At 42.8% G+C, this 25,813-nt stretch overlaps 1 long non-coding RNA gene across 1 annotated transcript; it reads right to left on the reverse strand.

Annotated features, from left to right (window-relative positions):
• Positions 1–1,214: 1,214 nt before the first annotated feature.
• LOC123412661 lies at positions 1,215–4,064 on the reverse strand. The gene is made up of 2 exons (XR_006613565.1): positions 3,921–4,064; positions 1,215–1,376 (listed from the first exon to the last, which is right to left on the reverse strand). It is a non-coding gene; the product is annotated as an uncharacterized LOC123412661 (long non-coding RNA).
• Positions 4,065–25,813: the final 21,749 nt, after the last annotated feature.

Raw genomic sequence — 25,813 nt, forward strand, 5'->3', positions numbered from 1 at the left:
CCTGGAGCAAGGTGACATGATGTAGACAAAGTAAATCCAATCAATATGAATAAACTCTATAGTTTTACCCTTAATGGTAACAATACAAATACGTGTCTTTTTAACAATACAAATACGTGTCTTTTGCCCTTCTGTCACTGGGATATAGAGCACCGCAAGATTGAACCCATTACAACGCACAACTCCCACTGAAGATAAATCAATCTAGTTAGCCAAACGAGACGTATAGATCAGAGGGAAATGCGAAGCTATAACAATCATGCATAATAAAGTTCAGTAAAGACTTGCATTCAATGAATAATCTGATTATAAACCCGTAATTCATCGGATCTCGACAAACACATCGCAAAAGAAGATTACATCGAATAGATCTACACGATAATCGCGAAGAATATGGTATTGAAGATCAAAGAGAGAGAACAAGCCATCTAGTTACTAGTTATGGACCTGTAGGTCTGTGGTGAACTAATCACACATCATCACGGAGGCAACAAGCACTACTACATGAAGGTCCTAAGACGACACATCAATTAGAGACCCTTCGACCAAACTGTGTGTGATCCATCAATCACAAAACGGTATAGTTCTAGCTCCGTCGCCAATAACGAGAATTCTGTCACTACAAGGAATATGCTAATACACGACGCTATTTTTTCGTCGCTACATCTTCACGGTTTTTAATTTACGATGATCTCACGATGAAAAACCAAGCATCAAAAACGGAGCATCACAAATGAACAGCACCGATGTTTTGATCAAAATCGTCGTAACTTTTACGACAATTCCTCGATTGTCGTAACCTTTACGACGATCCTAAATCGTCGTTGGCAATCAAACCCAGTCCTACATGGCAAAATTATGACGAAATCAAAACGTCATGGTTGAAATCAGCCCAACCCATTTCAATTGATCACATGGGCTGGTTTATTTTTTGGGCTTTTTCTTATTGGGCTTCTTTTTGGGCCTTAGCCTATTTACAGCCACTTTAGTATTTTTTTTTAATTTTTTGGTTTGTGGCCTTTTACTTTCTATTGATTTTCTTTTTTGACCATTTTATTTTTGTACTGGTCCCACATGTCATGTTGATCTCAAAATTAGTCCCACACGTCAGAAATTTCACATTTTATCAAATAAGTATCATAACTTGGTCCCATTGTCAAGTTGCCTTTTCATAGGTATTCAAATCACATTCAGAATCAATATTTCAAACAGGATAGGGAGCAAATGAAATTCGTCCAAACCAACATTAAATTTGTCTATTACAATCTTTACACTACACCACAACCCAGATATACCTACTACTGCCTACTATTATAATATATATGCTACTCTTTGTTGATACGCTTCATAGCTTCACACTTGGCTTTGTACTTTACCTGTGCAAAAACCTTGTAGTTTCTGCAAGCTGGACACCTCCACAAGCATGATAGGCATTCAATTAGCAGAAATAAAATAAGACGAAAACAAATAGCAACTTTGTTATCATGAGGCATGTTTAGGCTTCAACTATTTTACTATAGGAAAGCGATCTGCACATTATGTGGCTATACAATATACCTAAGACTACTATATTGACAGGGGACACGGTTGATCTCCAACTCGTGCTAATTCCGTTAACGATAGCAGCAAGTACACCTGCCCTCCACTTTACATATTACATAGTTTGGTTACAATTAGGACTGATAGTGGAATGTCCATGCTTGGCTATAATTAGGACTGATAAATCAGGTTCTAATTCCCATGTTTCGTTCAGGATGTCCAGATAGTCTAGTTTGTAGTGCATTGCCTCCAGATAGCCTAGTTTTTATAGCTGCACTTTTTGGGGACAATGGTGGACGGTTATAATCAAATTCACATTTGGTTATATGATTGTAGAATGGCATGTTATATCATGTTCTTGTACGGAGAAAGTGATGCATCACTCACAAAGAATCAAACTCATAAGCATGCATTATGTCTCCCACTAGATTTTTTTCCACCCAAACACAAGACGAAAGACGGAGAGGTGAACCGAAGGATAAAAATACCTGATAGAGATCAACTAACTTGACAAACTCAATGATTGCTGCAACGGCTTCCTCCTTTGCAGCACCGATTGCGTCGGCCTCATCAGTCGATCCATCGAATGTGGCCAGGTACTTGTTCAGAAACTTGAAGTACTCGTTGGCCATGCCGACAATCATATCATCATAACAAGAATGGAACGCATCGGTATACAATCTTGCCATGTCACTTACACACTGGGGTAAAAAACCCGCAAGAAACTTGTGGAAGTAAAGAGCGAATGTGATGATGGTACCCCTTTTGGTCCTTGAGTTTAAAGTCAAAGGCCGGTATGACACTAGATCAACCTAAAGTACTGCTTAGTGAAACCCACTGCCCACAACAAACTTAGCTTGAGAACACACAATTCATAGATCCATAGCCTGACAGCGACCAATCCTTTTGAATGATGCACGATAAAAATAAAAACACAAAAGCTGCACAGATGATAGGGTGTTCAGTGCTCACTCTCCACAGATCCTATCGGCAACCATAATATAAGCACAAGAAAACCATACGAGTAAATGAGCATAGTACCAGGCGAGCTTCCGTCGTATCCATAAAGCTCGTTCATGATGGTTGACTTGCCCACACCAGGTGGACCGATTATCCCGATCACCATGAAATCGTTGTTCTCTGTCAGATACTGCAAAACAGGGGAAACAAAAACATGAATTCAAAGTTCATGTGTGCCATTCAGCGACCAACAATTCACAATTTCAGTAGTATAATAGATCATAGCCTGTGAATTCACAACAACAACAACGTGTTTTAAGGATCAGCTTCCTCATCACAACACATCAAAACAGACCTACTGGACTGAACTATGTACTAAATGCTAGTAGTACAACTTAATGCAAGGAAGTATCAAGTACAGCCAGCAATGAGACATATTATGAAGCTAACTCGTACTGTTGCTAGGAAGTAAAACCATCTCCGCCAAACCGCAACGACTTTTAACATGACCGACTATGAGTTAGGTGATTGCTAGGAACAGGATACGGAGCTATGGTCTGTACAACAAAGGGAGAAAATATGGGGTCTAGTCTGGTGTCAGTTTTCTCTGAACAAACAACAACATGGGATCCGCTACGCTGGCCTAAAACTATTGTCCAGGGATACAATTGAGCCACCGTTTCATACTGACCATGTGGGATGCTTGAATTCCCAGACCTTCATATGCCACTTCGGTACAAGGCATAGAATTCAACTCGCACCACAAGTTCACTGCATGCGCTGCCATGTTTGTCTGAAATGGTAGTCCCTTCTTCCAAGCACCAATTACTTCTATCTATTTAATATAAAAGCATACAAAATAAACCTTAGGTTTCCTTCTTTCATTTGTTAATGTTCAAAAATATGATGAAGCACACAATATTAATACTGAACTGGTGGGATTCTACTAATCAATAGTCAATGAGTGCAAACTCCACTTGCGGATGCAAAATTTAAGAATGGCTGACTGTGTGTGTGGTATTAGACTCTTGGGACTTGGACCCTTAAATCTTAATGAGGCATTTTTATTTTGCAAATTAAAAGTAGAGAATTACCAATAGTAATATGCATTCAATGATTACTAAAAACAGTACTCTGAAATATTCTAAGGAACCCAATCATGCAGAAATTTATGTTCTGGACACAACACTTCAAGCATTACCGCATCTTCTATTTCATTCACAAGAAGTGTCAGCAACAAATTTGGGAGTTCCATTACTTCAGGTAGTAGAAGCCTAGAAGGTATATTATTTCTGAAGCATTATATCACATTGTACTAAATTATAAACCCATTCAAGTAAGTAAATATTCTGCATGTCCATTATACGAGTTATTTGCATAGAAGGCACGAACAAATTATAAACCATAGAAATGAATCTTACATTCAGGTACGTCACTTCTGGTTGGCACTGCAATCTGCAGTAGAACTACTTTGTATTCAGAATCCAATTCCTCGTTTTCCTCAAGAATTTTCTCAAAGGCCAACACCTTTTGCAGGAATCCTTTAATCATGTCTAGCCGGTCCACACCAAGTATTACCTATCACATTAGCAAACAAAAACGATTGCTTAGATGTAGATGGATGGATGGATGGATGTAGATAGATAGATGGATGTTCCTGGGCACCCATCCGTCGAGCTCGAAGGTCAAGAAGTACTTGACCTTGATGAGCCACACAAGGATGCATATGAGGCCGATGATCTTGGTGAGCGCCTCGCCGAACTCGTTGAGCTTATTTTTGAGCGGCGTGTCGTCGTCCTCCTGCAAGGCCTCGTGGATCTGCGAGTGGATCTTGCCGATCTCGGTGGCCATCCCGGTATGCACGACGAGGTAGACGGCGCTGCCATTGACGATGGTGGTGCCCGCGAACACCATGCAGTCCTTGGCCAGGATGTCGGTGTCGTCGGCCGGCACAGTGTGAGCCGTCTTGTTGACGGAGTTGGTCTCGCCGGTGAGCGACCCCTGCTCGACCCGGAGGGTCGACAAGACGAGCCTTAGGACGCGCATGTCGGCGGGGACCTTGTCCCCGATGCGGACCATGATGACGTCCCCAGGGACGAGGTCGCGCGCGGGGAGGGCGGGCGCCCACTCGGCGTCGCGGAGCACGACAGCGTGGTCAGACTGGATCTGGCGCATCGCCTCAAGCGCCTTCTCGGCGTTGGTCTACTGCCAGACCCCGATGGCGGCGTTGACGACGAGGATGAGGAAGATGACGAGCGGCTCGACGAAGGCCGAGAGCGTGAGCGCGCCGACCGACGAGGAGAGCGCGAGCATGAACGAGACGGCGCCAACAGCAAGAAGGATGCGCACCAGCGTGTCCTCGAACTGCTGCGCCACGAGCTGCAGCACCGAGGGCCCCGGGTGGTCAAGCAGCTCGTTGGGCCCGTGCGCGCGCAGCCGCGCTGCCGCCTCCGACGAGGACAGCCCACGGTCCCTGTCCTCCAACGAGGAGGTGGGGATCGGGAGGGGGGCGGGGACGGGGAGGAGGTGGCGGTGGCGGCGAGGAGATGGGGACGAGGGAGGAAGGGTGGGATGGGGGGATCTGAGCTAGGGTTTGGGCTGCTTTTTTTAGTTTTTTTTTTCTGTAGATAGATGGATGGATGGATGTGGGATGAAGAGATGGATGGATGGATGGATGGGTGCCATGTCATCGATCCGTGGGAAGGGTTGTGATTGGTTCGAAAAATCAGTGATTTAAAATAGTTTGCAAACACTTAAAATAGAGGAATTTTGTGAAACATCTATCAAAAATGTTTTTCAAAAGGACACCACATAAATTTTCACTAAAGTTAGACCACATTTTACGGATGAGGACCAATTTGTATGCATTTCTGATCTTTCTAGCTTTTTTAAATTATTTTCTAAGTGGCAAAATTTGGTTTTTTGTGAAGAACCTACCAAATATTTGTTGCAAAATTGAACTACATCAATTTTCTAAATACTAGTACATATTTAATATACAATTGACCAAATGGTTGGGTGTCAAAAGCTTTTATCCACCTCTTGTGAAAAAGAAAATTGAGCTCACATGGATTGTTAGATGTGGATAAAATTTTGTGGAGAGCTATGTTTTGGGCACATAGATGATGTGGAAGAAATTCAACTCACCAGGATATTCCTATCTAGTACTTCCTTCACAAAGCTATTAGCTGAACACAAACTTTGGAAATTTCATGAGAAAGATTTACTAGGCAAATCCTTACGAAAGTTTTCATGAGACAATGATTTGGATAGGAAAGAGTGCCCACAAAATATGAGGGTAATCAAAGAAATAGAAATAGCACTTCCTTCACAAAGTGCTATTCTAAACAGAATAGGAAAATGAATATTGCTGAATTATTTTTGAACTATCGAAGGAAGGGTTTTCACATATTTGAGAAATATATGATCCAAAGTATTTATGAGAATGTTTCGAGAATTTTTGGAATAACAGAATAGTAGGTTGCTTCACAAACTAGCATGAGGTGGGATAGAATGGACCCACGAGTGACATGTTGACATAGTTAGAACATGTTACGACATTTTTACAATCGTCGTAAAAGTTATGACGATCTCATCTTATGCTGTTACGACGTTTTTGACTCACATCATCGTAATTTATATGTAGATTTGATCCCCTCAAATGGTTTACGACGACCTCGGATGAAATCGTCATAGATTTATGACGAATTCATCAACGACGTCTTAAAAAACGTCATGTATGAGCATATTTCTTGTAGTGTGTGTGATGGCATATCATCAAATACGATTCAGAAAAGACTTACATGTGTGATACGTGGCATACAATTGGTTCTTATGAAGTGCGTGCAATTAGCCAAGATAACACAAACAGTTAAAAAAATACATATGTGTGCGAAGTACGACATACAGTTCACTCAGATAAGTTGTTTGTGCTGACCCAGTAGAACACAAACGAGTTAGCATAAGAAGGTGTCTGTGATACCCAGCAAACGGTTCATTCATCAGAATTGTGTGGGAAGGCCAATAATAACCCAAACGATTCATCCTCATAAGTTGTGTGTGTTGTGGCCAGATGGTTGCTCCTAAACAATTATACGAGATGTGATTTTTTGTGTTTGCACAACATCTATGCTCTGTCTACAGAACACCAACATTGTTGCATAACCAACTTGAACATCCAATTACGTAAGTGACTACAGAACACATGTACATTCCTCAGTATAAATTTACAAGAAGTAGATTATCATCAAATCATATTGTCCCTCTAATGACGGTTGCCGCCACTGCTCTGCTTATGGCTATCCCCGCCGTCTGGAGGAAGGAGGCACTTCGTTATGTCAACGATGCTCATGTTGGAATTATGCCCTAGAGGCAATGATAAATAAGTTATTATTATAATTCCTGTATCAAGAGAATCGTTTATTATCCATGCTATAATTGTATTGAATGAAGTCTTAGATACATGTGTGGATACATAGACAAAACACTGTCCCTAGCAAGCCTCTAGTTGGCTAGCCAGTTGATCAAGGATAGTCAAGGTCTTCTGACTATGTACAAGGTGTTGTTGCTTGATAACTGGATCACATCATTGGGTGAATCATGTGATGGACTAGACCCAAACTAATGAACGTAGCATGTTGATCCTTTCATTTTGTTGCTACTGTTTTCTGCGTGTCAAGTATTTATTCCTATGACCATGAGATCATATAACTCACTGGCACCGGAGGAATGCTTTGTGTGTATCAAATGTCGCAACGTAACTGGGTGACTATAAAGATGCTCTACAGGTATCTCCGAAGGTGTCCGTTGAGTTAGTATGGATCAAGACTGGGATTTGTCACTCCGTGTGACGGAGAGGTATCTCGGGGCCCACTCGGTAATACAACATAACACACAAGCCTTGCAAGCAATGTGATTTAGTGTAAGTCATGGGATCTTGTATTACGGAACGAGTAAAGAGACTTGCCGGTAAACGAGATTGAAATAGGTATGCGGATACTGACGATCGAATCTCGGGCAAGTAACATACCGAAGGACAAAGGGAATGACATACGTGATTATATGAATCCTTGGTACTGAGGTTCAATCGATAAGATCTTCGTAGAATATGTAGGATCCAATATGGGCATCCAGGTCCCGCTATTGGATATTAACCTAGGAGTCCCTCGGGTCATGTATACATAGTTCTCGAACCCAGAGGATCTGCACACTTAAGGTTCGGTGATGTTTTATGCGTATTTGAGTTATATGGTTGGTTACCGAATGTTGTTCGGAGTCCCGGATGAGATCACAGACGTCACGAGGGTTTCCGGAATGGTCCGGAAATGAAGATTGATATATAGGATGGCTTCATTATATCACTGCAAAGTTTTCGGACATTACGGAGAATGTACCGGGAGTGACGAATGGGTTCCGGATGTTCACCGGGGGGGGGGGGGGGAGCCCACCCAGGGGAAGCCCATAGGCCTTAGGGGTGTCGCATCAGCCCTTAGTGGGCTGGTGGGACATCCCATGAGGCCGTATGCGCAGGAATCAAAAAAGGAAAAGAAAAAAGGGGGGAAGTGGGAAGGTGGAGAAGGACTCCACCTTCCAATCCTAGTTGGACTAGGATTGAAGGAGGAGGACTCCTCCCCTTGCTTCGGCCGACCCCTTGGGGCTCTCTTGAGCCTCAAGGCAGGTCCCACCCCCTCCCTCCTATATATACTAAGGTATTAGGGCTGATTTGAGACAACTTTGCCACGGTAGCCCGACCACATACCTCCACGGTTTTTCCTCTAGATCGTATTTCTTCGGAGCTCGGGTGGAGCCGTGCTGAGATAGATCACCACCAACCTCCGGAGCACCGTCATGCTGCCTGAGAACTCATCTACCTCTCTATCTCTCTTATTGGATCAAGAAGGCTGAGATCATCGTCGAGCTGTACGTGTGCTGAATGCGGAGGTGCCGTCCGTTCGGCACTATATCGGAGCGGATCGTGGGACGGTTCGTGGGACGGTTCACGGGGCGGATCGAGGGACGTGAGGACATTCCACTGCATCAACCGCATTTCTTAACGCTTCCTGCTGTGCGATCTACAAGGGTACGTAGATTGGAAATCCCCTCTCGTTGATGGACATTACCATGATAGGTATTGCGTGTGCGTAGGAAAATTTATGTTTCTCGTACCACATTCCCCAACAGCTCATGTACATATTGTAGTTTGTGTACGCTTCCTTGGTCGTGTACTTGATGTGTTCTTCATCCAGTTCGTTCACCTAGGACTCGTGCCAGATAGACTTGTTCTTGTCGCACCCACTCTTCATGAACTTTCGAAATAACAAGGTCACATGATAGAAGTTACAAAGGACAAATATGCTAGGTAGCATTCCGCATCAAAAAATCAGTCTTTATCACTTCCCTACTCGAGGACGAGCAGGAGTTAAGCTTGGGGATGCTTGATACGTCTCCAACGTATCTATAATTTTTGATGGTTCCATGCTATTATCTTGTCAAACTTTGGATGTTTTGTATGCCTTTTATATCTTTTTTGGGACTAACTTATTAACTCAGTGCCAAGTGCCAGTTCCTGTTTTTCCATGTTTTTGACCCTTTTCAGAGGAGAATATTAAACGGAGTCCAAACGGAATAAAACCTCCGAAAAGATTTTTTCCGGAACAGAAGATATGCACGGGGCGTGAGAACCAAGGCAGAGGCCACCAGGGGAGGCCACAAGCCCCCTAGGCGCGGCCAGGGGGGCCCGTGCCTAGCAGGCTTGTGGCCCCCTTGTGGCTCGTCTGCCCTACTTCTTCCGCCTATGAATCCCCAAAAAACCCCAAACCACGGGAGAGATCCATGAAAATACTTTTCCGCCGCCGCAAGCTTCTGTCTCCGCAAGATCCCATCTAGGGCACGTTCTGGTGCCCTGCCGGAGGGGGATTCAGATACGGAGGGATTCTTCATCAACACTATTGCCTCTCCGATGATGCGTGAGTAGTTCACCATAGACATTCGGGTCCATAGCTAGTAGCTAGATGGCTTCATCTCTCTCTTGGATCTTCAATACAAAGTTCTCCATGATCTTCATGGAGATCTATCCGATGTAATCTTCTTTTGCGATGTGTTTGTCGAGATCCAATGAATTGTGGATTTATGATCAGATTATCTATGAATCTTATTTGAGTTTCTTCTGATCTCGTATATGCATGATTTCATATCCTTGTAATTCTCTTCGAGTTGTGGGTATTGTTTGGCCAACTTGATCTATGATTCTTGCAATGGGAGAAGTGCTTGGTTTTGGGTTCATACCGTGCGGTGACCTCACCCAGTGACAGAAGGGGTAGCGAGGCATGCATCGTGTTGTTGCCATCAAGGGTAAAAAGATGGGGTTTATATCTATTGCATGAATTTATCCCTCTACATCATGTCACCTTGCTTAAGGCATTACTCTATTCGTCATGAACTCAATACACTAGATGCATGATGGATAGCGGTCGATGTGTGGAGTAATAGTAGTAGATGTAGACAGTATCGGTCTACTTGTCTCGGACGTGATGCCTATATGTATGATCATTGCCTTAGATATCGTCATGACTTTGCACGGTTCTACCAATTGCTCGACAGTAATTCGTTCACCCACCGTAATATTTGCTATTTTTAGAGAAGCCTCTAGTGAACACTATGTCCCCCGGGTCTACTTCACATCATATTTTCAGCCTTACACTTTTACTTCGTTGCACTTTCCGCCTTCAGATCTCACCTTACAGTTAACCGTGAAGGGATTGACAACCCCTTTGTAGTGTTGGGTGCAAGTTTGCTGTTTTTGCGCAGGTAATTTGGAAACTTGGCTTGATACTCCTACTGGATTGATACCTTGGTTCTCAAACTGAGGGATATACTTACTGCTACTGTGCTGCATCACCCTTTCCTCTTCAAGGGAAAAACCAACGCAAGCTCAAGAGGTAGCAAGAAGAATTTCTGGCGCCGTTGCCGGGGAGGATCAAGTCAAGAATAGTCTCCCGTCAACGTGTCAATCTGTGGCACCGAGGATTATTCTAAGTGAAGCTTATCCAAGTAAGTGTCGCAAACTCATCTCTTGCATTTACTTTTTTGCCTCTCGTTTTCCTCTCCCCCACTTCTGAAAAACAAAAAATTACAAAAATATTTGCCTTTTTCGTTCACCCTTTTCTTTCGCTTACTTTCTGTTCGCTTGTGTGCTTGTCTGCTTGCTGAAGTCACCATGACTGAAAACACCAAACTTTGTGACTTCTCGAATAGTAATAATAATGATTTTATTAGTACTCCGATTGCTCCCGCCACTAGTTCAGAATCATATGAAATCAATGCTGCTTTGCTGAATCTTGTTATGAAAGAGCAATTCTCCGACCTTCCTAGTGAAGATGTCGCATCCCATCTTAATACCTTCATTGAGCTTTGCGATATGCAAAAGAAGAAAGATGTGGATAATGATGTGATAAAATTGAAGCTATTTCCGTTCTCAATGCGAGATCGAGCAAAAACTTGGTTTTCATCTTTGCCCAAAAATAGTATTGATTCTTGGAACAAGTGCAAAGATGCTTATATATCCAAGTATTTTCCGCTGGCTAAGATTATCTCTCTCCGCAATGATATCTTGAATTTTAATCAACTTTATCATGAACATGTTGCACAATCTTGGGAGAGAATGAAATTGATGATTAGAAATTGTCACGCTCATGGCTTGAGTCTTTGCATGATTATACAAATCTTCTACGCTGGTTTGAATTTTGCTTCTAGAAATATCTTGGACTCCGCCTCCGGTGGAACCTTCATGGAAATCACATTAGGAGAAGCCACAAAACTCCTAGACAATATCATGACAAACTATTCTCAGTGGCACACTGAAGTGTTACCTACTAGTAAAAAGGTACACGCTATAGAAGAAATTAACTCGTTGAGTGCTGAGATGGATGAGCTAATGAAATTGTTTGCTAGTAAAGGTGCTCCTTTAGATCAAAATGATATGCCCTTGTCTTCCTTGATTGAGAGTAGCAATGAGAGCTTGGACGTTAATTTTGTTGGTAGGAATAATTTTTGGCAACAACAATGCTTTTAAAGGAAACTATATTCCTATGCCTTTTCCTAGTAATCCCTTTAATAACTTTGGCAACTCCTACAACAATGTTCATGGAAATTACAATAAATTACCCTCTGATCTAGAGAGTAATATTAAAGAGTTTATCAACTCGCAAAGGATTTTCAATGCGTCCATAGAAGAAAAACTACTCAAAATTGATTATTTGGCTAGGAGCGTTGATAGAATGTCTATTGATATTGATGCTTTAAAAGTTAGATGTGCTCCTCCCAAGATCAATATGGATGAAACTTTGAAAGCTATGCGTGTTTCCATGAATGAGAGTAAAGAAAGAACCGCCCAAATTCGTGCTCGACATGAATGGCTTAAAAAGGCGTGTTCTCGTGATGAGAATCACGAAGATCTTAAAGTGCTTGGTGTGACTCCCATTGAATCCTTGTTTTCTAGTGTCAAACCTAATGATGATGGGGCTGGATAAGAATCCACCTTGGTTGAAAAACACCCCAATGATTCGGAGTCTAACTATCTTGATGCTAAAAGCATTGAAAGTGGAGTAGAGGATATCAAAACTTTGAGTAGTAATGAAACTATTACTTTGGATTTCAAGGAATTCAATTATGATAGTTGCTCTTTGATTGAATGTATTTCCTTGATGCAATCCATGCTAAACTCTCCACACGCTTATAGCCAAAACAAGGCCTTTACCGATCATATCGTCGATGCTATGATAAAATCTCTTGAAGAGAAACTTGAATTGGAAGTTTCTATTCCTAGAAAACTTCATGATGAGTGGGAACGTACTATCAAAATCAAGATCAAAAACTATGAATGCAATGCTTTGTGTGATTTGGGTGCTAGTGTTTCCGCGATTCCAAAGTCTTTATGTGATGTTCTAGGCTTCAATGAGATTGACGAGTGCTCTCTTAATTTGCATCTTGCGGATTCTACTGTTAAGAAACCCATGGGAAGGATCAATGATGTTCTTATTATTGCAAATAGGAACTGTGTACCTGTGGATTTCATTGTGCTTGATATTGATTGCAATCCTACATGTCCTATCATTCTTGGTAGACCTTTCCTAAGGACTATTGGTGCTGTCATCGATATGAAGGAAGGGAATATTAGATTTCAATTTCCTTTAAAGAAGGGCATGGCGCATTTTCCTAGAAATAAAATAAAATTGCCTTATGAATCCATGATGGGGGCTACTTATGGTTTGAGCACCAAAGACGACAATACGTGATTCTATCACCTTATGCCTAGCTAAGGGCGTTAAACAATAGCGCTTGTTGGGAGGCAACCCAATGAATTTATCTTTGCTTTTTTGCTTTCTGTTTTGTTGTGTCCACACCATCATAATTCTGTTATGATTGTGTCTTTTGTGTTTGAGCCAAGCAAAACCTTTATGACTAGTTTGGTGATGGTTGTTTGATCCTGCTGGAAAAAGACAGAAACTTTTCGCTCATGAAATTATTTTTCATTTTTATCCAGAAAGAGATTTTGAGTTGATTCTTTTTTCTGCTGGTTGATATGCCAATTGCCCAAACTGTCGTAATGTTTCAAAAGTTTTGAGATACCAGAAGTATACAGATTGCTACAGACTGGTCTGTTTTTGACAGATTATGTTTTTGTTGTGTTGGTTGCTTATTTTGATGAAACTATGGATAGTATCGGGTGGTATTAGCGATGGAAAAGTGAGAATACAGTAATCTAACACCAATATAAATAGAAATCAAGTTTGCTACAGTACCTCAAGAGGTGGTAGTTTGTTTGCTTGTGCTAATGATATCACGAGTTTTTGTTTAAGTTTTGTGTTGTGAAGTTTTCAAGTTTTGGGTGATGTTCTCATGGACAAAGGAATAAAGAGTGGAAAGAGCTCAAGCTTGGGGATGCCCAAGGCATCCCAAGCCAAATTCAAGGACACCAAAAAGCCTAAGCTTGGGGATGCCCCGGGAAGGCATCCCCTCTTTCGTCTTAAATCCATCGGTAACATTACTTGGAGCTATATTTTTATTCACACCATGATATGTGTTTTGCTTGGAGCGTCTTGTATCATAGGAGTCTTTTATTGTTGTTGTGTCACAATAATCCTTGCTGCACACCTTTTGAGAGAGACATGCACTCATCGTGAATTTGCTAGAATACTCTTTGAGCCTCGCTTATATCTTTTGAGCTAGATAACTTTGCTCTAAGTGCTTCACTTAGATCTTTTAGAGCACGACGGTGTTATATTTTGGAGAAATAAGAACTCTCGATCTTCACTTATATCTTTTTGAGAGTGATCTCTCTGAGTAACTTGGTAGTTGGCTTGTGCTATGAAAGTAGTCCCAAAGGTGATAGGCACCCCAAGAGGATACAATAAAACTTCCATATTCATGTGCATTGATTATAAAGAGAAGTTTGATTCCTCTCAAATAGTTTTGAGACATGGATTTGGTAATATTAAGAGTTATGTTAGTAGGGTGTTGTGAATCTAGAAATACTTGTGTTAAAGTTAGTGATTCCCGTAACACGCACGTATGGTGAACCGCTATGTTAGGAAGTGGGAGCATAATTGATCTATTGATTGTCATCATTTGTGTTGTGTTCGGGATCGCGTGATGGTTAACACCTACCAACCCTTCCCCCTAGGAGTATGCGTTTAGCACTTTGTTTCATTTACTAATAAAAACTTTCGCAATAAGTATGTGAGTTCTTCATGACTAATGTGAGTCCATGGTATAGATGCACTTTCACCTTTCACCATTGCTAGCCTCTCTAGTGCTACGCAACTTTTGCCGATGCACAAACCCACCATATGCCTTCCTCAAAACAGCCACCATACTTGCCTACTATGGCGTTTTCATAGCCATTCCGAGATATATTGCCATGCAACTCCCACCTTTCCGTCTCATGACATGTGCCGTCACTTTCATATTGCCGTTGCATGATCGTAAGATAGCTAGCGAGATGTTTCAACGTCATGCGCCAAGCTAGATCGTTGTACATCCCGATACTATGCCGGAGGCATTTCCTATAAGAGTCATCATTGCTCTAAGTATTGAGTTGTGAGTAAATAAAAGTGTGATGATCATCATTATTATAGCATTGTCCCATGTGAGGAAATAAAAAAAAGAGGCCAAAGGTGCCCATAAAAAAAATAGATATGGAAAGAGGCCAAAGAGCCCAAACAATAAATAAATAAATAAAAAGAGAGAAAAAGAGAGAAGGGATAATGCTACTATCTTTTCCACACTTGTGCTTCATAATAGCACCATGTTCTTCATGATTGAGAGTCTCTTGTTTTTTCACCACCATATGCTACTGGGAACCTTCATTATATAACTTGGCTTGTATATTCCAATGATGGGCTTCCTCAAAATTGCCCTAGGTCTTCTTGAGCAAGCAAGTTGGATGCACACCCACTAGTTCTCCTTTTGAACTTTCACATACTTATAGCTCTAAGTGTGTCCATTGCATGGTAATCCCTACTCTTTCACATTGGTATCTATTGATGGGCATCTCCATAGCCCTTTGATACGCCGAGTCGATATGACCATCTCCTCCTTTTTGTCTCACAATCTCCACCATAGTCTATTCCACCTATAGTGCTATATCCATGGCTCACGCTCTTGTATTGCGTGAGAGTTGAAAAAGGTTTGAGAAAGTAAGAGTGCGAAAACATTTATTTGGCAAATACCGGGGTTGTGCATGATTTAAATTAGTTGTGTGGGGATGATGGAGCATAGCCATACTATATGATTTTGTAGGGATAACTTTCTTTGGCCTTGTTATTTCGAAAGTTCATGATTACCTTGCTAGTTTGCTTGAAGTATTATTGTTTTCATGTTAATAGCAAACTATTGTTTTGAATCTTACGGATCTGAACATTCATGTCACATGAAAGAAGTTACAAAGGGTAAATATGCTAGGTAGCATTCCACATCAAAAATTCAGTCCTTATCACTCCCTACTCGAGGACGAGCAGGAGTTAAGCTTGGGGATGCTTGATATGTCTCCAATGTATCTATAATTTTTGATGGTTCCATGCTATTATCTTTTCAAACTTTGGATGTTTTGTATGCCTTTTATATCTTTTTTTGGACTAACTTATTAACTCAGTGCCAAGTGCCAGTTCCTGTTTTTTCTATGTTTTTGACCCTTTTCAGAGGAGAATATTAAATGGAGTCCAAACGGAATAAAACCTCCGATTTTTTTTTTCCGGAACAGACGATACACAGGGGGCGTGAGAACCAAGGTAGAGGCCACCAGGGGAGGACACAAGCCCCCTAGGCACGGCTAGGGGGGCCCGTGCCTAGCAGGCTTGGGGGCCCCATGTGGCCCGTCTGCCCTACTTCTTCCTCCTATAAATCCCCGAAAAATCCAAAACCACGGGAGAGATCCACGAAAATACTTTTCCGCCGTCGCAAGCTTCTGTCTCCGCAAGATCCCATCTGGGGCACGTTCTGGTGCCCTGCCCGGGGGGGGGGGATTCGGATACTGAGGGCTTCTTCATCAACACCATTGCCTCTCCGATGATGCGTGAGTAGTTCACCATAGACCTTCGGGTCCATAGCTAGTAGCTATATGGCTTCTTCTCTCTCTTGGATCTTCAATACAAAGTTCTCCATGATCTTCATGGAGATCTATCCGATGTAATCTTATTTTGCGGTGTGTTTGTCGAGATCCGATGAATTGTGGATTTATGATCAGATTATCTATGAATCTTATTTGAGTTTCTTCTGATCTCTTATATGCATGATTTCATATCCTTGTAATTCTGTTCGAGTTGTGGGTTTTGTTTGGCCAACTTGATCTATGATTCTTGCAATGGGAGAAGTGCTTGGTTTTGGGTTCATACCGTGCGGTGACCTCACCCGGTGACAGAAGGGGTAGCGCGGCACGCATCATGTTGTTGCCATCAAGGGTAAAAAGATGGGGTTTATATCTATTGCATGAATTTCTCCCTCTACATCATGTCATCTTGCTTAAGGCGTTACTCTGTTCGTCATGAACTCAATACACTAGATGCATGCTGGATAGCGGTCGATGTGTGTAGTAATAGTAGTAGATGTAGACAGTATCGGTCTACTTGTCTCGGACGTGATGCCTATATGTATGATCATTGCGTTAGATATCGTCATGACTTTGCGCGGTTCTATCAATTGCTCGATAGTAATTCGTTCACCCACCGTAATATTTTCTATTTTGAGAGAAGCCTCTAGTGAACACTATGTCCCCCGGGTCTACTTCACATCATATTTTCAGCCTTACACTTTTACTTCATTGCACTTTCCGCCTTCAGATCTCACCTTGCAGTTAACCGTGAAGGGATTGACAACCCCTTTGTAGCGTTGGGTGCAAGTTTGCTGTTTTTGCGCAGGTAGTTTGGAAACTTGGCTTGATACTCCTACTGGATTGATACCTTGGTTCTCAAACTGAGGGAAATACTTACTGCTACCGTGTTGCATCACCCTTTTCTCTTCAAGGGAAAAACCAACGCATGCTCAAGAGGTAGCAGATGTGCATCCTATCTTTATGTGTTGTCGTGGATGTGCTTCTTGTGTTGTGTGACGCGATGGGAAGGTGAAAGAGATGAAGGTAAATGGTCGTGGGAATAAATGGATGGGCGTCAGACGGCCTGGAATTTTGGCACGTCCGCATGATAGTTTTTGCAACGCTTAACTGCATGGTAACGCACGTATAATTGCATGATGGCGCCGGGTACGGTGCAACCGCATGCATATGGTGCCCCAAACGTCCGTGATTGTTCGCGCGTGGAGGGACGCTGGCAGAGCATGCATGCACAGATGCGAGCAGAGCGCACCACGGCCACCTCAACCGCCTCATGCGTAGAGCAGTTCACGACGGTGCGTACAAAAAGGCCGTTTGCCATGTAATAAAATGCAAACGTTTATTATTATTAACCGTTTGTGTACTTCTCATTTATCTCTCATTCGTCCCATCTTGTCACCGCGTTGCCGCCCGAGGATTCATGTTCACGATTCGGGATCGTGCATGCATTTCTTTTTGCCTTCCCGTTCCCGCGCAACCGTGCAGGTTCCCGTGCAAGCTTCCCGCCCGACTCGCCGAAATCCCCGAAACCCCAATGCTTGGCCGCCTGCTTTATAAACCCTCACGACCGTCGAATCCACATTGCATTAATAACCACCCTGCCCGTAGATACTCTAGTTTGTTTCTCCCTAATCGCCAATGGCACATGCCCATCGTCATCGCTCCACCGCTGCACCGAAGGACAATTCGACCTAGGAGGCTCACCACGTCAACGACGCAGTCCCCGGAAGCGTGTAGTGTGCATGGTGTCTGATATGTCTCCAACGTATCTATAATTTTTTATTATTCCATGCTATTATATTATCTATTTTGGATGTTTTATATGCATTAATATGTTGTTTTATATTATTTTTGGGACTAACCTATTAATCTAGAGCCTAGTGTCAGTTTCTGTTTTTCCATGTTTTTGAGTATTGCAGATAAGGAATATTAAACGGAGTCCAAACGGAATAAAATCTCCGGAATGATTTTTCTTGGACCACAAGAAACCCAGAAGACTTGGAGTAGGGGGCAAGACACCAGCCGCAAGGCCACAAGCCTGTAGTGCACGCCCTAGGGGGGCGCCCCCTGGCTTGTGGGTCCCCTGCAGGTCTCCTAACCCTATTCTTTGGCCTATAAATTCCCAAATATCCCCCATTGCTAAAGGGAGCCACATAAATACTTTTCTGCCGCCGAGAGCCTCTGTTCCCGTGAGATCCAGTCCGGGAGCCTTCTCCGGTAATCTGCCGAAGAGGGAATTGATCGCGGAGGTCATCTACATCAACACCATTGCCCCTCCGATGATGCGTGAGTAGTTCACCATAGACCTACAGGTCCATAGCTAGTATCTAGATGGCTTCTTCTCTCTCTTTGATCTTCAATACCATGTTCTTCATGGAGATTTATCCGATGTAATACTCTTTTGTGGTGTGTTTGTCGAAATCTGATGAATTGTGAGTTTATGTTCAGATTATCTATGAATATTATTTGAATCTCTTCTGAATTCTTATATGCATGATTTCATATCTTAGCAAGTCTGTTCGAGTTATTGGTTTGGTTTGGCCAACTAGATTGGTAATTCTTGCAATGGGAGAAGTGCTTAGTTTTGGGTTCAATCTTGCGGTGTCCTCACCCAGTGACATAGTAGGGGTAGCGAGGCACGTATTGTATTGTTGCCATAGAGGATAAAAAGATGGGCTTTTCATCATATTGCTTGAGTTTATCCCTTTACATCATGTCATCTTACTTAATGGGTTACTCTGTTCTTCATGAACTTAATACTCTAGATGCAGGCAGGAGTCGGTCGATGTGTGGAGTAATATTAGTAGATGCAGAATCGTTTCGGTCTATTTGACACAGACGTGATGCTTATATGCATAATCATTGCCTTGGATATCTTCATAATTATTCGCTTTTCTATCAATTGCTCGACAGTGATTTGTTACATCCACCGTATTATTTTCCTTTATGAGAGAAGCCTCTAGTGAAACCTATGGCCCCCGGGTCTATTTTCCATATTATACTTTCAGATCTATAAACCAAAAATATCAAAAATATCTTGCTGCAATTTATTTACTTTTGTTTCTGCAATCTTTTTATATCTATCTCTATCAGATCTCATCCTTGCAAATAACTCTGAAAGGATTGACAACCGCTTTCTAGCATTGGGTGCAAGTGTTTGATTATTTGTGTAGGTACTACGATTGGGGCCTTGCTTGATCCTCCTACTGGATTGATACCTTGGTTCTCAACAAACTCAGGGAAATACTTATCTACTTTGTTACATCACCCTTTCCTCTTCAAGGGAAAACCAACGCAAGCTCAAGAAGTAGCAAGAAGGATTTCTGGCGTCGTTGCCGGGGAGGATACATAGCAAGATTAAGCCTACCAAGTACCCATCACAAACCCATCTCTTGCATTTACTTTATTTGCCTTTTGCCTCTCGTTTTCCTCTCCCCCACTTCACTAATTTGCCGTTTTATTCGCCTTTTTCTCGCCGGGTATCTTTGTGTCTACTTGTGTTACCATGTGCCTTCTATTTGCTTGCATCTTTGCTTGATTAAAATCTATTGATATGGATCCTCATCCACTTTCTAATCTTTTCAAGAGATCCAATTATGATGAACCAATTGCTAGTGAGTTGAGTGTACTCGATTATCTCCGTGAAGTTTTGCTTGAGATTCGTGAATCTAAAAGTTGTGATGAAGTGATTCATGATGTTCCCTTGAATGAAAAGCATGATTGCAATGATATTGTTATAAATTCTATTAATATCAGTTGTATGATATGCAAACCCACAAGCTTGGGGATGCTATATTTGATGAGTTTGATATGACCACTACTTATTGCAATGATCATGATTGGGGTGATGATGCTTCTTATGATCTTGATAATTTATTTAATACTCTTGATGAATATGATATCGAAAGTGGGTTTGGAGAGGTCATGACTTTAGTTAATGATAATCCCACTATTTTGGAAGAGTGTCAACTTTGCATGCATGTGGACCATGAAGAGAAAATTGTATATGATAGTTATAATGTTGAATTCCTTCACGGTGCTACTAAAATTTATTATGAGGGAGGAACATATGCTTGTAGTGATTGCAATAATATCAAGTTTCCTCTCTATGTGTTTGAAGTTTTGAAGTTATGATTGTTTTGCCTTCCTATGCTAGTTGATTCTTGTTCCCATAAATTGTTTGCTCAAAAAATCCCTATGCATAGGAAGTGAGTTAGACTTAAATATGTTTTTCATGCTATTCATGATGCTCTTTTGCATATCTCAATTACTACTTTTTATGCGAGTATCATTGAAATCATCATGCCTAGCTAGGGGCATTAAACAATAACGCTTGTTGGGAGGCAACCCAATTTTCTTTTTATGCTTTTGTTTTTTGCTTCTATTTTTGAGTGCTACACACATTATTACCTCTATAATAATTGTGTTTTCTTGTTTTAGTTAGTTTTTGAGCCAAGTAAGACCTTTGGGATGGTCTACGGTGTTTGCAAGTTGATTTTGCTGAAAAACCGAAACTTTCGCTCTCGGTCCAGGAATTTTGTAAATTCACTGGAACATGCTTTTGATCTGAAATTTTTACATAAGATTGATATACAAATTTCCCTATTGTCCTAATTGTTCATAATTTTGTTACATAAGTATTCAAAGTTTATAGATTGCTATAGATTGTTCTGTTTTTGACAGGTTCTGTTTTCTTTGTGTTGTTTGCTTATTTTGATGAATCTATGGGTTGTTTGGGGGTATGAACCGTGGAGAAGTTGGAATACATTAAATATTACATCAATATAAATAAAGAATGAGTTCACAACAGTACCTAAAGTGGTTATTTATTTTTATTATACTAACGGATCTCATGAGTTTTGTGTTGTGAAGTTTCCAAGTTTTGGGTAAAGATTTGATGGACTATGGAATAAGGAGTGACAAGAGCCTAAGCTTGGGGATTCCCAAGGCACCCCAAGCCATATTCAAGGATACCAAAGAGACTAAGCTTGGGGATGCCCCGGAAGGCATCCCCTCTTTTGTCTTCAATCCATCGGTAAATTTACTTGAGGCTATATTTTTATTCACCACCATATATGTGTTTTGCTTGGAGGATCTTGTATGATATGAGTCTTTACTTTTTAGTTTGCCACTATCATCCTTGCTGCACACATCTTTTGAGAGAGAAACGCTGAATCATGAATTTATTAGAATAATCTTTCTGATTCACTTATATCTTTTGAGCTAGGCAATGTTGCTCTAGTGATTCACTTATATATATATCTTTTAGAGCACAACGGTTTTGTGTTCTATAGAAATTATTAAACTCTCGTACCTCACTCCTATTATTTTGAGAGTTATTTAAACAACATGGTAATTGGTTTAGGTTATGAATTTAGTCCTAATATAATGGGCATCCAAGAGGGATATAATAAAAACATTCATATTAAGTGCATTATAACCCACAAGTATAGGGGATCACAACAGTTTTCGAGGGTAGAGTATTCAACCCAAATTTATTGATTCGACACAAGGGGAGTCAAAGAATATTCTCGAGTATTAGCAGCTGAGTTGTCAATTCAACCACACATGAAAGAATTAATATTTGCAGCAAAAAAATTAGTAGCAAAGTAGTATGGAAGTAACGGTAATGGTGACAAACGTAAGAGTAGCAGTTTTGTAGTGATTGTTGCAGTGATTGTAACAATAGCAACGGAAAAGTAACTTAGCAAAGACCAACATGTGGAAAGCTCGTAGGCAATGGATCAATGATGAATAATTATGTCGCAGGGCATTCATCATGCAATAGTCATAACATAGGGTGATACAGAACTAGCTCCAATTCATCAATGCTATGTAGGCATGTATTCCATATATAGTCATACGTGCTTATGGAAAAGAACTTGCATGACATCTTTTGTCCTACCCTCCCGTGGCAGCGGGGTCCTAATGGAAACTAAGGGATATTAAGGCCTCCCTTTAATAGAGAACTAGACCAAAGCATTAGTACTTATTGAATACATGAACTCTTCGAACTACGGTAATCACCGGAAATAATCCCAGTTATTGTCACCCTGGGGGATGCAGATCATAACTCGTAATAGGTGTCTATAACTTGCAAGATAGGATCAAGAACACATATATATTCATGAAAACATAATAGGTTCAGATCTGAAATCATGGCACTCGGGCCCTAGTGACAAGCATTAAGCATAGCAAAGTCATAACAACATCAATCTCAGAACATAATGGATACTAGGGATCAAACCATAACAAAACTAACTCGATTACATGATAGATCTGATCCAAACCATCACCGTCCATCAAGCCTATGATGGAATTACTCATGAACGATGGAGAGCATCATGAAATTGGTGACGAAGGATGGTTGGTGATGACGACAGCGTCGATTTCCCCTCTCCGGAGCCCAAATCAGACTCCAGATGTGCACTCCCTAGGAAGAAGAGGAGGTGGCGGCGGCTCCGTATCCTAAAACGCGATGAACTATTCTCTCTGATTTTTTCTCTGTGGATAGGAATACATAGAAGTGGAAACGAGGTCGGTGGAGCCTCAGGGACCGCACAAGCCAGGGGCCGCCGCTAGGGGGGCGCACCTTACAGGCTTGTGGCCTGGTGGTCGCCCCTCTCCGGTAGATTTTCAGGTCAATTCGAGAACTTTTATTTCTGCACAAAAATAACACCAAGGCAATTCTGCTGAAAACAACATTAGTCCGGGTTAGTTCCATTCAAATCATGCAAATTAGAGTCCAAAACAAGGGCAAAAGAGTTTGGAAAAGTAGATACGTTAGAGACGTATCAACTCCCCCAAGCTTAAACCTTTGCTTGTCCTCAAGCAATTCAGTTGATAAACTGAAAGTGATAAAGAAAGACTTTTACAAACTCTGTTTGATCTTGTTGTTGTAAATATGTCTAACTTATGTTTAGATTTTCAGCTCAGATTATAGACTAACCATATTCACAATAATATTTAGGTCTCATATTTACTTATATCAATGTTATAATCAACTAGCAAGCAATAATAATAAGTCTCGGATGACAACAATTTAATAAAAACAATCATAATACAATATGACAAACTGGTATTGTCGTGGGTATAAGCCTGACAGTAGATGTGTAGGGTACGAAAAGGATGGGAAGAGTCCCAACTACAGCGAGGTTGTATGAGTTCAGGCCCCTCGACGGTGGAGGTAATAGCCCTACGTCTCAGTGCTCTGGGAGCTTGTTGTCGAGTGGAATATGGAATACAATGATTTTCTAACCCCTGCACCAGAGGGGGAGGGTGGCTTATATAGAGTGCGCTGCCCTCCACAACGGTTCCGGTACAAGGGTGGAGTAGTGGCGATTGAATGCGTACGTTACCGGTAACATACGTTCTAAATGCTAATAAATGCATAGGGAAATGTACGACCGTTTCCCTCCAGGGGGGTTACGATGTTCCGAGTGGCAACCGGTCGGTTAGTTGGATGTTCTCCGAATGCTAGTCTCCGACTGGATGGTCGAGGACCTGTTGCCGACTGGACGATGGGGACTCCTTAATTCAGTCGGAACTGACTAAGGGCCTTGTCCCTTATGAGGGGTAGTCCTTGGGTAGGACTTACAGGGCAAGCATATGACCCTACCCTAGGACTATAACCCCATCATTAGTCCCTGAATGGATTAGGGTTGGAACGACGAAGCGATGCTTGAAGTTTGGATCCGACTGGAACAGATGCGACTTTGGCGTTGTGTGCCTCGATCCATTTATCTTCTCTGACCAACGATCCGAGTGGAAATCTTTGTGGAACAAACTGTCGGAAACCGAGTGCTCCCGAGGTATCTCTTGACGTGACCAGTCAACTGACAGCAGGGGATTTTCCGGGATCCTCAAATTTCGGTTTCCGCGCGCTCAGCGGGGATGACGCCAGCGCGCTCGAGTAGCGCCTGACGCCTCGATTCTCGCGCCTTCAACTTCCCCACTGATATCTCCGCGGTTGGCCAGGGGATAAGGTTTCGGGGCCACCTGCCAGCGGCCCAGTCGGAACCTTATTTAAATCCCAGTGGTGATGGTTTTTCGTTACGCCCGCGGGATCTTTTGCCTTTGCTTCGTCCTCCTCGCCGCCTCCAGCGCACCTAACCTCTCCACTCTTCCTTCCTCTCTGCGGATTCGTAGCTTCCGCCATGACCAAGGGTCAGACCAGCAAGATGGAGGCGAGGAAGAAGAAGGGGAAGGCGGTGGCTCCTGCTCAGTGGCGGCAGCGGCCGTTGCCGACGGGGTGGATCCAAGGCGACTTCCTCCCCTCCACGGTGACGGAGGGGGATCTGCTGCAGCTGGTGGAGCACGGGATGATCGTGCACAAGTCTTGGAGGCTGCCGGCGGAGAATGAGGTCGAGCCGGCGCCCCGGGAGGGGGAGCGTGTCTTGCTGCTCAGCCATGTCTATCGAGGTTTCTCTCTGCCCCCGCATCCTTTCTTCAAGGGCATTATGAACCACTTCGGGGCACAGCTTCACCACTTTCCCCCGAATGCTATTGCCCATCTCTCTGCTTTCATAGTTATGTGCGAGTGCTTCATCGGCTGCCCTCCCCACTGGGGGTTGTTCAAACATATATTCTCTACTATATCTCAAACTATCAAACGACTCAGTCAGTCGGATGATAAAACGCATCTTCTCCAACTCCGCGGAGGCTTAGGTTTCCAGAAAAAGAGTCGGAGTAGTTATCCTGCTCTTCAGCTGAGTGAGTCGGTTAGGAACTGGCAGTCGACGTGGTTCTACTGCCAAGATGTTGCCTGCCCGAATGCCTCGACAGGGTTGCCTCCTTTTAGCTTAGATCGTCCCGCTCCACCTAAGCATCTCGCGCTTACGAAGGCGGAGAAGATCGACATCCAGCCCCTGGTCGACGCACTCGTAGACGTCGTCAGAAGGGGAGTCACCGACATTGATTTGCTGGAGACTTTCCTTGGTCGGCGCATACAACCACTGCAGGCTCGCGACCACGCCATGTGGCACTACACGGGCCCCGAAGACTCCACTCGGACCAACGTATTGAGCGTGACCGAGGAGAAGGTGGCGTCATGGGTGCTCCAGATCACAGGCGCCTGTGAGAACCCCAGAGGGTCTCGGCGAGTGAGGGCTTTCAACGCGGACAATCCTCCTCCGAACCAGGTGAGTACCATTTGTTGAGTTCACGTATCTGTTTCAGTTTCGTCGTTTTCTTGAACCTCTGCCTGTCGTTTGATGTCGCCGACTGTATTTCACGCAGAAGTGGACCAACTGGTTTTCTCCTGTCTCGAACGGGGACCCGGACGAGGAAGAGGAAGAAGGTAGCCAGGAGGGCAGTGTGGAGAGCGGCGAGTATGTCTCCGACAGTGGGGAGACGGAGGAGGAGTCTGGTGAAGAAGAGGAGGATGACGAAGAGCAGGACTCGCCGCCTCCGTTGCCAGAGCACCGGACCAAGCGCCGACATGAACCTGCGGTTTCCTCAGCCCCTCTGGCATCCTCGAGTGCTCCGCCTGTTGTTCCCGTGGTTCCGAGTGCTCGGAGCACCAAGAGGGCCAGGGACGCTGCTGTCGAGTCCGTGGGTCAGCCTTCCAAGGTGGCCAAACCGAGTGGGTCTAAACCTCGGAAGGCTTTGCCACGGATAAGGGTCGTCGTTCCTGTCACCTCGACGTAAGTGTTCTGTTCCTCCAACTTCTTATGATATTCGATCGAACTCCTGTTTGAAGGTCGAATGAAT

This window comes from Hordeum vulgare, chromosome 7H (genome assembly GCF_904849725.1).
Source record: "Hordeum vulgare subsp. vulgare chromosome 7H, MorexV3_pseudomolecules_assembly, whole genome shotgun sequence".
In the NCBI taxonomy this organism is placed as follows: Eukaryota; Viridiplantae; Streptophyta; class Magnoliopsida; order Poales; family Poaceae; genus Hordeum; species Hordeum vulgare.